This window comes from Amblyraja radiata, chromosome 2 (assembly GCF_010909765.2).
Source record: "Amblyraja radiata isolate CabotCenter1 chromosome 2, sAmbRad1.1.pri, whole genome shotgun sequence".
Taxonomy (NCBI): Eukaryota; Metazoa; Chordata; class Chondrichthyes; order Rajiformes; family Rajidae; genus Amblyraja; species Amblyraja radiata.
The window spans coordinates 145,710,785-145,722,840 of record NC_045957.1 but is presented as its reverse complement, the minus strand read 5'-3'; the positions used below and the strand labels follow the sequence as shown (position 1 = coordinate 145,722,840).

The window sequence follows — 12,056 nt, the reverse complement described above, 5'->3', positions numbered from 1 at the left end:
GCACTAAATGTTACTCTCTTTATCCTGTATTATTATGATTGTAATCATGTTTGTTCTTTCTTCTGTCTGGATAGCAAACATCAACAAAGGTTTTTTCACTACTTTGGTACACGTGACAATATTACTCAGCTGCACAAGAAGGGAGCAAAGCAGAATAGTGGGAACTATAGGCCGACTGACTTCGGTGGTTGGCAAGATTTTAGAGTCCATTACAAAGGATGAAGTTACGGAGTACTTAGAGGTTTACGATAAAATAGGCCAAAGTCAGCATGGCTTTGTGAAGGGGAGGTCTTGCTTGACAAATTTGCTGGAATTCTTTCAAGAAATACATAGCAAGACAGACCAAGGGGAGTCAGTACTTGTTTATTTAGATGTATAGGAACAGCAGATGCTGGTTTCAATCGAAGATAGACACTAAATGCTGGATTAACTCAGCGGGACAGGCAGCATCTCTGGAGAGAACGAATGGGTGACGTTTTGGGTTGAGACCCTTCTTCAGACTGATCAGTCAGTCTGAAACGTCACCTATTCCTTCTCTCCAGAGATGCTGCCTGTCCTAGGGGCTAATGAAGTCAAGGGATATGGGGAGAAGGCAGGCACGGGTTATTGATAGGGGACGATCAGCCATAATCACAATGAATGGCCTCCTGCGCCTATTTTCTATGTTTCTATGGTTCCTGCTGAGTTACTCCAGCATTTTGTGTCTAGTTTACTTAGATTTTCAGAAAGATTTTGATAAGGCGCCACACGTGAGGCTAATAAGGAAGATGAGAACCCACGGCATCAAAGGGCATGGATATTAGGTTGGCTGGATGGCAGAAGACAAAGAGTGGCAATAAAGGGGGCTTTTTCTGGTTGGCTGCTAGTGACTATCGGCGTTCCGCAGGGGTCGGTGCTAGGGCTGCTACTCTTCATTTTGTATATTAATGATTTGGACAAGGGGATTGAAGGCTTTGTGGCCAAGTTTGCGGATGGTACGAAAATAGGTGGAAGGGCAGGTAGTGTAGAGAAAGCAGGGACTCTGCAGAAGGACTTGGACAGGTTGGGAGAGTAGGCAGAGAAGTGGCAGATGAAATATAGTGTATCAAAATGTGGAGTCATGCATTTTAGTTGGAATAAAGGCGTAGATTATTTTCTAAATGGGGAGAGAATCCAGAAATGGGAGGTGCAAAGGGACTTGGGAGTGCTCGTGCAGGATTCCCAAAAAGTGAATCTGCAAATCGAATCTGTAGTAAAGAAAGCAAACTTAATGCTAGCAAGATGGCATCTGTCTGGCCAGCAGCACAGCAGAAAATCATCAAATATATTAGTTCTCAGCTTACCTGATTAAAAGAAACAGCAGAAACCAGCGATGCAACTGACAAGCTGCTAATGCATTTAAACATATTTGTGCTATTGCGATGTACCGGCCGCAACGGAGGTGCCGACTGTTAGGGAATTCCCGATCGCAAGAAGAGTAAATACTGTTCCTGGAAACACCGGAGAGGTCTCCATGGTGTCCGGAAACGTGGCTGGCGGGCAGGACTACGTCAGCCTGAAGCGCAGGGGACTACGACCCCCTCTCCCTACCATCCTACTAGCCAATGTACAATCACCGGAAAATAAAGTGGAGGACTTAAGGTCAAGGTTGCTTTACCAAAGGAAGCTGAAGGAATGCTCTGTGTTCTGTTTCACAAAGACATGTCTAACTCCCAGCTCCCCAGACCTAGCCGTCCAGCCTGGAGGTTTCTCCATCCATCGTATGGACCCTACGCATGCATCTGGGAAATGGAAAGGCGTCTGCCTCATGGTCAACTCTTCGTAGTACTCAGACGTCACAGTTCTGTCTAACTCCTGCTCTCTGCACCTGGAACATCTGTCAGTGAAGTGCCGTCCCTTCTACATCTCGAGTGTATTCACCTCCGTCACCCTGACCGCGGTCTACATCCCACCCCAGGCAGACGTCGGTCTAGCATTGGAGGAGCTGCACGCCATGGTCAACAAGCACCAGACAGCGTACCCCGTAGCATTTACCACCATAGCCGGGGACTTCAACAAAGCCAACCTGAAGAAATCACTCCCAAACTACCACCAACATGTCGCCTGCAGCACCAGAGGATTAAACACCCTTGACCACTGCTATACGACCATTAAGGATGCCTATCGCTCTAACCCTCGCCCTCACTTCGGGAAATCCGACCATTCAGCTGCGTTGCTTCTTCCTGCATACAGGCAGCAACTGAAGAGCGCACCCCCAAAGATGAGGACTGCACAGAGCTGGTGTGGGGAGGCAGAGGAACAACTCCAGGACTGCTTGGAATCAGTAGACTGGGCAATGTTCAAGGACTCGGCAACGGACCTGAATGAATACGCCAGTCGTCACAGACTTCATAAGGAAATGTGTGGAGGACTGTGTTCCTACAAAAACCTGCCGAGTGTTTCCAAACCAGAAGCCTTGGGTGAACCAGGAAATCCGCATTCTTCTGAGGACCTGATCCTGGGCATTCAGGTCTGGTGACGCAGAGGTCTATAAGAGGTCTGATAGGACCTTGACAAGGCCATCAAAAGGGACTTCCTCTCAAAGCTGGAGGATGGGGCGGATGTTTGGCAACTGTGGCAGGGTTTGAATGCCATCACCTACAAGACAAAACCAAGAGGTAGCTCAAGCGACAGAGAAGCATCACTCCCTGACAAGCTCAATGTGTTCTATGCACACTTTGACAGGGAGAACACTGACGTGCCTTCCCGAGCCCCCATACGCCCTGATTTTATCACAGTCACAGAGGCAGAGTCAGAAGATCCTTCAGTGAGGCAAACCCTTGGAAAGCGCTCCTGATGGTATTCCCGGTCGAATTCTCAAAACCTGTGCAGATCAACTGGCTCAGGTTTTTGCGGACATTTTCAACTCTCATTTACCGAGGTCTGAGGTTCCCACCTGCTTTAATAGGGCATCAATAATACCGGTGCCCAGAAGAGTAAGGTGACATGCCTCAACCACCCTCGACCAGTGACACAAACTTCTGTGGTGATGAAGTGCTATTAGAGGTTGGTTAGGGTGGATATCAACTCCCACCTCAATAAGAAACTCGACCAACTAGATTGCCTACCGTCACAACAGGTCAATGGAGGATGCAATCTCACTGGCTCTCCAATCTGCACTGGACCGCTTGGATAATAAAAATACTTGCGTCAGGCTGTTGTTTATAGACTACAGCTTGGCGTTCAATACCATCATCCCCTCCAAGCTGGTTACTAAGCTCACTGAACTGGGTCTCTGCGCATCCCTCTGCAATTGGATCCTCCACTTCCACATCCATAGACCACAGTCTGAATTGGCAGAAATACTTCATCCTCAGTAACAATCAGTACGGGAGCACTTCAAGGCTGCGTGCTCACCCCCCTGCTCTACTCTATACACATGACTGTGTAGCCGGACATAGTGTGAACTCCATCATCAAGTTCGTCGACGACACCACCGTTGTTGGACGAATTACAGATGCTGATGAGTCAGAGTATAGAAGTGAGATCGATCGATTGACCAAATGGTGCCAGCACACAATCTGGCTCTCAATATCAGTAAAAACAATGAACTGATTGTGGACTTTGGAAGAGGAAGGATGAGGACCCACAATCCTGTTTATATGGTGGAGAGAGTCAAAAATTTCAAATTCCTGGGCGTGCATATTTCGAAGAACTTTCCTGGACCCAGCACACTGATGCAATTAAAAATAAAGCACATCAACGCCTCTACTTCCTGAGAATATTAAGGAGATTTGGTATGTCAAAGAGGATTCTGTTGAACTTCTACAGGTGAACAGTGGAGAGCATATTGACTGGTTGCATCATGGCCTGGTTCGGCAACTTGAATGGCCAGGAGCGGAAAAGACTGTAAAATATTGTGAACACTACCCAGTCCATCATCGGCTCTGACCTCCCCGCCAACGAAGGGATTTATCGGAGTTGATGCCTCAAAAAGGCAGCCAGCATCCGGGATCGACACCATCATGCCCACACACTCATTTCACCACTGTCATAGGAAAGAAGGTACAGGAGCTTGAAAACTGTAATGTCCAGGTTCAGGAACAGCGTCTTCCCTACAGCCATCAGGCTATTAAACACTACAACCTCAAATAAGCTCTGAACAATAAATAATTATTATTATTACTGCACTACTATTGCTTGTTTTTTGTGTATGTATGTACACATATATTATATATATAAATCTGTGTGTGTGTGTAACATGAGTGGGTATATATATACACTGAACTTTTCTCTAGTTTATCATATTGTTTACAGTGTACTATGTTTACATATTCTATTGTGCTGCAGCAAGTAAGAACGTCATTGTTCTATCTGGGACATATGACAGTAAAACACTTGACTATTTCATGTATACAAAAACGGATGTGATGCTGAGGCTTTATAAGGCACTGGTAAGGCCATATTTGGAATATTGTTAGCAATTTTGGGCGCCATATCTGAGGAAGGAGGTGCTGGCGCTGGAGAGGGTCCAGAGGAGTTTTTCACAAATGATCTCAGGAATGACTAGGTTAACTAATGACAAATGTCTGTCATTTCTGGGCCTGTACTCGCTGGAGTTTAGAAGAATGAGGGGGGACCTCATTGAAACATACAGAATAGTGAAAGGCTTGGATAACGGGTTCTGGTGATGTCACTATCCTGAATAGCAGCATAAGATAACAGCTCTGAAAAATACTTATTTTGCCCTGTTAGTTTGTCAAATATAACATTTATTGAGAATAACTGACCTGAAAGCACAGGCAGACTTTACTCAGAGCTGCAGGCTCGGAGGGCCGAATGGCCTACTCCTGCACCTATTTTCTATGTTTCTATGATGAAAGGGGCAAGAAAGGGAAGACGAGATGTAAATAAAAAAAGCGTCGCTGAACAAACCGAAAACTAAGAAAACACGGACGTCTCACCTACAAAGGTACAAGATGGTGGAGCTAGTAACAACCCGCACCAGAAAGACATAGAGCTAAGTTTAGCAACTGTTTTGGAGGAGATATGGGACTTTCGCAAAGACACAAAAGAACAGCTAATCGATATTAAGGGCAAACTCACCAATGTTAATCAAAAAATAGCGGTGGCGGAGACACGTCTCGAAAGGATGGAAGACCGTGTGCTAAACGTGGAGCAGGTGCTAGCTAAGATGATAAAAGTGATAAACCAGCAAGAAAACAAGCTACACGACCAAGAAGGGCGATCTAGACAGGAGAATATACGGATATATAATGTTCCTGAAGGAGCTGAGGGGTTGTCTGGTGGACTTTGTGGATAAGCTACTGCGGGACACACTTGAATTTCCACCCACCACTGAGTTTCACATCGAGAGAGCGCACCGATCGCTCGCCCCCAAACCCCGCGGAGACCCAGGAAATAAAACCACAATCCATAATAATCAGATTTCTCCGCTACAAAACGAATGGGGAGATTTTGCGCAAGGCCTGGGGTAAGAAACAGCTGTTTTTGAACGGGACACTAATATATTTCGATCAAGACTACGCCCCAGCAGTGCTACAGAAGTTAAAAGAATATTCTGAGGCGAAACGGGTGTTAAGCAGAACAAGATCCGCTTCGAGACGCAGTTCCCCGCCAAGTTACGAATATTTTACCATGACGAGACACGGCTGTACCAGAAGGTGGTTGAGGCGACCACTGACATGAGAAACATAGGGCTGCCCGTCAGACCACACCGAAAGAGAGCCTGGCTGAGCAATTGTCCCGCACTGCGAGGGAGATGGTAGGAAGATCAAGACCGCAGGGGACGGCTGAGGAGCGGGAGAAGGACATCGCGGAGAGACTACGGGTCTTCAGAAGAAAGCCCTCATATTCAGAAGAGCTTTAAGTCATTAAGGATAACTTTAAAAATGTGGGTGAGCTGAACAGAACTTAAAGGTCGATGGTGCTTTATTTAATTTGTTACGTTCAACTGTTTCCCCCTATTTAAATGAAGATAAATACAGGGGAGGAATGCACAGGGAAGTGTGTTCTGCCTTATGGACGGAGCTTTTTTTCTTTTTGGATGCTGCAGTGGGGACCTCAGCTCACAGATGAGAGAGGCTCTCCCCCACAACTAGGTTTTCCTCAAGCCTAGCCCAGGGTCATCCACAGGAGACCCCTACCTGGGAATCACGCCTTTGTTTTTTCATATGTTCTTTTGTTTTTGTCTGTTCAGGGAGTAGATCTGTTATGTCATATTTCACCATGTTACTGATAAACAGAAAGTTAAATACAAATGGCTAGTGGCAAGGTAAAATTCATCTCTTTTAATGTGAACGGACTGTTAAACCCAATTAAACGCAACAAAATTCGAACTAAAATGAGGAAAGAACAAGCCCATATAGTATACTTACAGGAAACCCACATAAATGACAAAGAACACAAAAAACTTAAAAGAATGGGTTTCACTAATCTCTTTTTCTGCTCATATTTTTCTGCTCATATATATCGGGACGTAGGAGAGGAGTCGCTACTCATCTCAAGCAAGTTACATTTTGAGAAAGTATTTGAAATGAGTGATAAGGAGGGTAGATTTATTTTAGTAAGGGGGAATATGGATGGGAATCAAGTAACGTTGCTGAATGTATATGCAAATGGAAGTGATTTTAATTTCTTCCAGAGAATTATTAATGTAATGATAACGGAAACGGAAGGCCTTCTTATTTGTGGGGGAGACCTAAATATACATTTACAACCAGAGCTAGACTCGTCCAGTAGAAAAACTCAGGATACAAAGTCTTTATATAAGAAAGTCAAAACTCTTTTTAAAGAGGTCGGTTTAATTGATATATGGCGGGACCTTTTCCCTAATAGAAGGGATTACACCCGTTACTCGGCCCCACACTCTCTATACACAAGAATATAACATTTGGAAAGGATAAAGATAAAATACACACCTGTGGAATTGGAACAATAGATTTAAGTGACCATGCACCTATTAACCTATCTGTTGATTTAGACCGCCGTCCACAGAATGCTACATGGAAACTGAACTTGAGCCTACTCAATGATCTTAAATTTAAGGAACAAATTAAAAAGGAGATAAGTCTTTATTTAGAACCCAATGATAATGGAGCGGTCTCTCCCCCTATTTTGTGGGATGCTTTGAAGGCTGTCCTAAGAGGAAACATTATAGCAATATCTTCATATAAGAAAAAAATAAGGAATAAAACATTTGAGGATTTGCAAAATAAGCTGAAGGAACTAGAAAGGAAACACAAATTGACGTTGGCGCGGAATACATTGGAGGAAATTAGGAACACTAGGAATGAAATCAACAATCTGGCTGCACAAGAAATCAAGAACAAGTTAATGTTCCCTAAACAGAGGCATTATGAAAGTGGTTCTAAATCTATGAAAGTATTGGGGTGGAAACTGAAACTGAAACTGAAATACAGTTCACAGAATCAAAGACCCAAGAACAAAAATATTGAAACGTAAATTAAGTGAAATTCAGGAAGTCTTTGAAGTATTCTACAGAACTCTCTATTCTGAAGTTCCAGTAGGTAGCCAAACTCAAATAGACACCTTTCTGAATTCCTTAGATTTGCCCACCTTAATTGACGAACAAACCAAGACAATGACTGGACATAACAGAGGGTGAATTAAAAATTGCAATTAGTAGGCTCAAGTTGAGTAAGTCACCAGGATCTGATGGTTATACGGCAAAATGGTACAGGTGCACAACCTTTTATCCGAAAGCCTTGGGACCAGACACTTTTCGTAATTCGGAATTTGTCGGCCTTCGGAATGGACATTTTTTAGCGTAGATTTTAATGGCTGGCTCAGTGGTAGAGTGCTCGGCTCATATCCGCAAAGTCGCGAGTTTGCGCCTTGATCCCGGCAGTTCCTCGGTCGCGAGTTTGAGTCTTCAATGTAGTTTTTTCTTGCAGAATAAATGTCTGTATGAAATGCAGTGTGTTGAATGAATTCCTGAATTTGTAAATGTGACCGCAGCATTGAATCACCTCTCGCACTCATGTCACCCTAGCGGGGCTACATGCCCTTAGGCGGCCTAAGGCGACATTTTCACACTCTTATATGCGTGTGCAGCAGAGGTGACGTGCGTTTGGCGCCAAACGTGAGCTTTGGTGTGCAGACGACATCCTGGAAAAAATGTCCGGTTTCTTCCAGGTAGGCGATATACCCTCCCGGGCAATATACCCTCCACTTCTCTTTTATGAAGGGGATTTAGTTCCCCTTTCTTCCAGGACCGACCAGAGGTTCCGCTGTCACCTCTGCGGGCCGCCCTCGGTGAACGCTCACTCAACTTTGTCTTGGGATTCCTACTCTCCCGCGCAATGTATCCTCACCTTCTCTTTTATGAATGGGGATTTAGTTCCCCTTTCTTCGAGGACCGACCGGAGGTTCCGCTGTCACCTCTGCGGGCCGCCCTCGGTGAACGTCCTGTGTCCCTGGGATAGCAGGGGGCGATCAAACAGCACAATACCCCCCTCCACCTCCAACTCCAGAGGAATCCGCTCACCGATGGGCCGCTACGGCGACAAGTGGCAGTTCGCCCACAGCCCGAGCCCAAGAAAAAGACGTACCTTGCACGCCATCAGCTTCTGCCCCTACGGGGAGCGTGTTCCTCTGGAGTTGGAGCGGGGCTGGGCTGGAGTTGCTGATCTGGGATCTCCGTGCTTGCAGTGGTCCTGGGGGTCGGTGTCCCGATGAGGGGGCTGTGGGCGAACTGCCACTTGTCGCCGTAGCGGCCCATCGGGGAGCGGCTTCTGGTGGTCCTGACGTCTCCGGCCAGTTTGCAGTTTTCCTCTGGAGTTGGAACGGGGCTGGGCTGCTGCTGGCTGTGGGTCTCTGGGATCTCCGTGCTTGCAGTGGGCCTGGGGGTCGGTGTGCCGTTGGTCCTGACGTCTCCGGTGACTGGCACTGACCTGCTAGCATCGCCGACATGAAGACAGTGCATAGCCCCCGCGCCGGTGCAATGGGCGGGGAGCTGGAGAGGGGAGGGAAGGGGTCACACACATGGCCAGGAAGCAGAGGGGTGTAGGTGGGGTGAAATTGAAGGCAGCGACAATCTGCTGCTGCTGCCTGCCCGCTGAGTTAAAAAGTTTGTGTATCGTGAGTCTACCGTGGGAACTTTTTAACTCAGCGGGCAGGCAGCAGCATATTGTCAATTATTAACCCTCCCGCGCAATATACCCTCACCTTCTCTTTTATGAATGGGGATTTAGTTCCCCTTTCTTCGAGGACCGACCGGAGGTTCCGCTGTCACCTCTGCGGGCCGTCCTCGGTGAACGTTTTCAAGGACCTTTCTTCAAGGACCGAAAAAATGTCCGCTATTCGGAGGTTTTCGTTATTTGGATCTTCGGATAAAAGGTTGTGCACCTGTATAAGGAATTTAAAGATGAGTTAACACCTATTATACTCCGCATATTAAACTGGGTTTTATAAAAGACTCAAACACCACCGAGCTGGAGGGAGGCAATTATCTCTGCTATACCAAAAGAAGATAAAGATAAAACAGAGTGTGGGTCATTTAGACTGATATCAGTTCTTAATATAGATTATAAATTATTCACTTCTATCGGTGCATGGTCAAACGGTAAGAACAGTTCTTGCCTAAATTAATACACAATGACCAGACATGTTTTATTCGGCAGCGTCAAACACAGGACAATATACGACGGACACTACATATTGTGGACTACATTCAAAAAAATAAAATTGAAGCAATAGTGAGAAGTGTGGACGCTGAAAAGGCATTCGACTCTGAGAACTGGAACTTTCTCGATTGAGTTCTACATAGATTTGGCCTGCATGTCACTATTATAAAATCCATACAGGCACTATATAATAAGCCCACTGCTAGAATTAAAGTTAACGGGTATTTATCAAAGAGGTTTTCTCCAGAAAGGGATTCAAGACAGGGATGTGCGTGGTCACCATTACTCTTGGAACCACCATTATATTTGGAACCACTAGCTCAATATATAAGACCAAATGAAGAAATAAAAGGTATTACTATTCAAGGGACTGAACATAAATTGGCCTGTTATGCGGATGACATTTGATTTATTTGGGGCAACCAACAAACTCTCTACCTAAATTGATGCAATCACTCGAACAATACGGTCAACTATCAGGACACAAGATTAACATAGGTAAAACACAACTGCTTACATACAACTACAGCCCATCAGGAGAAGTCAGAAGTAGGTATCCTCTGGCATGGCAAGCAGAACATCTCAAATATTTGGGCATCACTATAATGATGCCCAAATATTTGAGATCAGAACTATCAGAATGCAAATATTCACCCAAACACCAAAAAATTAAGGAGGATATAGCTAGATGGAACCTAATTCCTTTCTTAGTCTCAGCTCGAGAATTGAATCTATTAAAATGAACATATTGCCAAGACTTATATTTATTTCAGACCCTACCAATAGAGATTAATCAAAAACTATTTAAAGAATGGGACAAAATATTGTCAAGATATATATGGCAAGGTAAAAGGCCTAGGACCCGTCTCAAAACCTTACAGTTAACAAAATAAAAGGGGGGATGGGGTCTACCCTCTCTCAAAGACTATTATTAGGCAGCACAGTTAAGACCTATGATATGCTGATTCAACCCATCATATGATGCTCAATGGAAAAATATTGAAGAGAGAACACTCGCCATTCCTGTACAAGCGACCATAGCTGGCAGCAACCTACAAGACTATATAAATGCTATTGAATATCCTTGGGTAAAATTAACTTAAAATATAGAAAACTTATAACAGAGTATAATTTAGAGGAAGACATTACAATCCTTAAATGGTGCGCATATGACACAGACTTTACTCCTAATAAATTAGATAGTGGGTTTAAAGAGTGGACAGTGGACATAACTGCTCTTTGTAACATAATGAAAGAAGGAACACTGTTCAGTTTTAAAATGCTTAAAGAAAATTTTTTGTTAGAAAAACAAGACTTCTGTCGATACTTACAGATGCGGAACTATGTTAATAAAAATATAACGGAGTCGAGTATATGTTTGATGGGATTATTTAGGAAAGCGTATAACTCAAATATAGGTAGTAAAATTATTTAATGTATGTATAAAGGGTTACTGAATCTTAAATCACACTCAACCTTATATATTAAAATGAAATGGGAGAAGGAAGGGGGAATAATTATATCCGAGGAAGAATAGACAGCAAAAGGAGGTATCAATGGAAGTGTACCAGCTAACAAAACTGGAGGGAGTTTAGTTGGAAAAGCCTGATACGGTATTTTATTATGCCTTCTCAGAAATCCCATTATGGTGGGAACTCTCCAGTTTGTTAGCGAAAATGTGGAAATTTAAAGGCAGATCATTACCATGTTCTCTGGGATTGCCCTGTTATTAAAGATTTTTGGAGAGAGTTACATGATGCCTTACAAGACAGTTTTAGATGTCATGTGCCCCTGGAGAGTAAGACCATGTTTTTTGGACTCATACTTACTGAATATATTGATGGTAGCTGATAAAAAAGCTCTCACAAAGAAATGGTTATCACAGGAGAGCCCAACTCTGAATGCATGGATGGACATCACAATGGACATTTATAAAATTGAGAAAATAACAGCATATGTTAACTATAAACTGGATTTATTTGTGTCACGCTGGGAAAACTGGGTTAACTATGTAACGCCTCGTAGGCCAGACTTTTGGTTATTTTACCATATAATCAAATTTTTGATTATATGGTAAAGAAAGGATGACTCCCTAAGTATCTGTAGTTTTTAATGTGTTCCTGTTTCTATATTTGTTTTGTACAAATCTCAAAAAGAGGCAATTCAAGACAAACATAAGTGGATGATGTATACATATAGTATTATATCTGAAACCCGTTTTATGGAAATGTGTTTGCTGTGGAATGCCAATAAAAGAGTATATTCAAAAAAAGAAAGGCTTGGATAGATTGGATGTGAAAAGAACGTTTCCACTAGTGGGCGAGTCTAGGACTATAGGTCATAGCATTAGAATTAAAGGATGTTCTTTTAAGAAAGAGATGAAGAGAAATTTATTTGTCAGAGGGTGGTGAATCCGTGGAATTCTTTGCC

General features: G+C 43.8%; 1 protein-coding gene across 1 annotated transcript in view; it reads left to right on the top strand.

Annotated features, from left to right (window-relative positions):
- Positions 1-12,056, top strand: part of eaf1 (ELL associated factor 1) — a 31,747-nt gene that overhangs the window by 1,317 nt on the left and 18,374 nt on the right. The gene's annotated exons all lie outside the window — the stretch shown is intronic.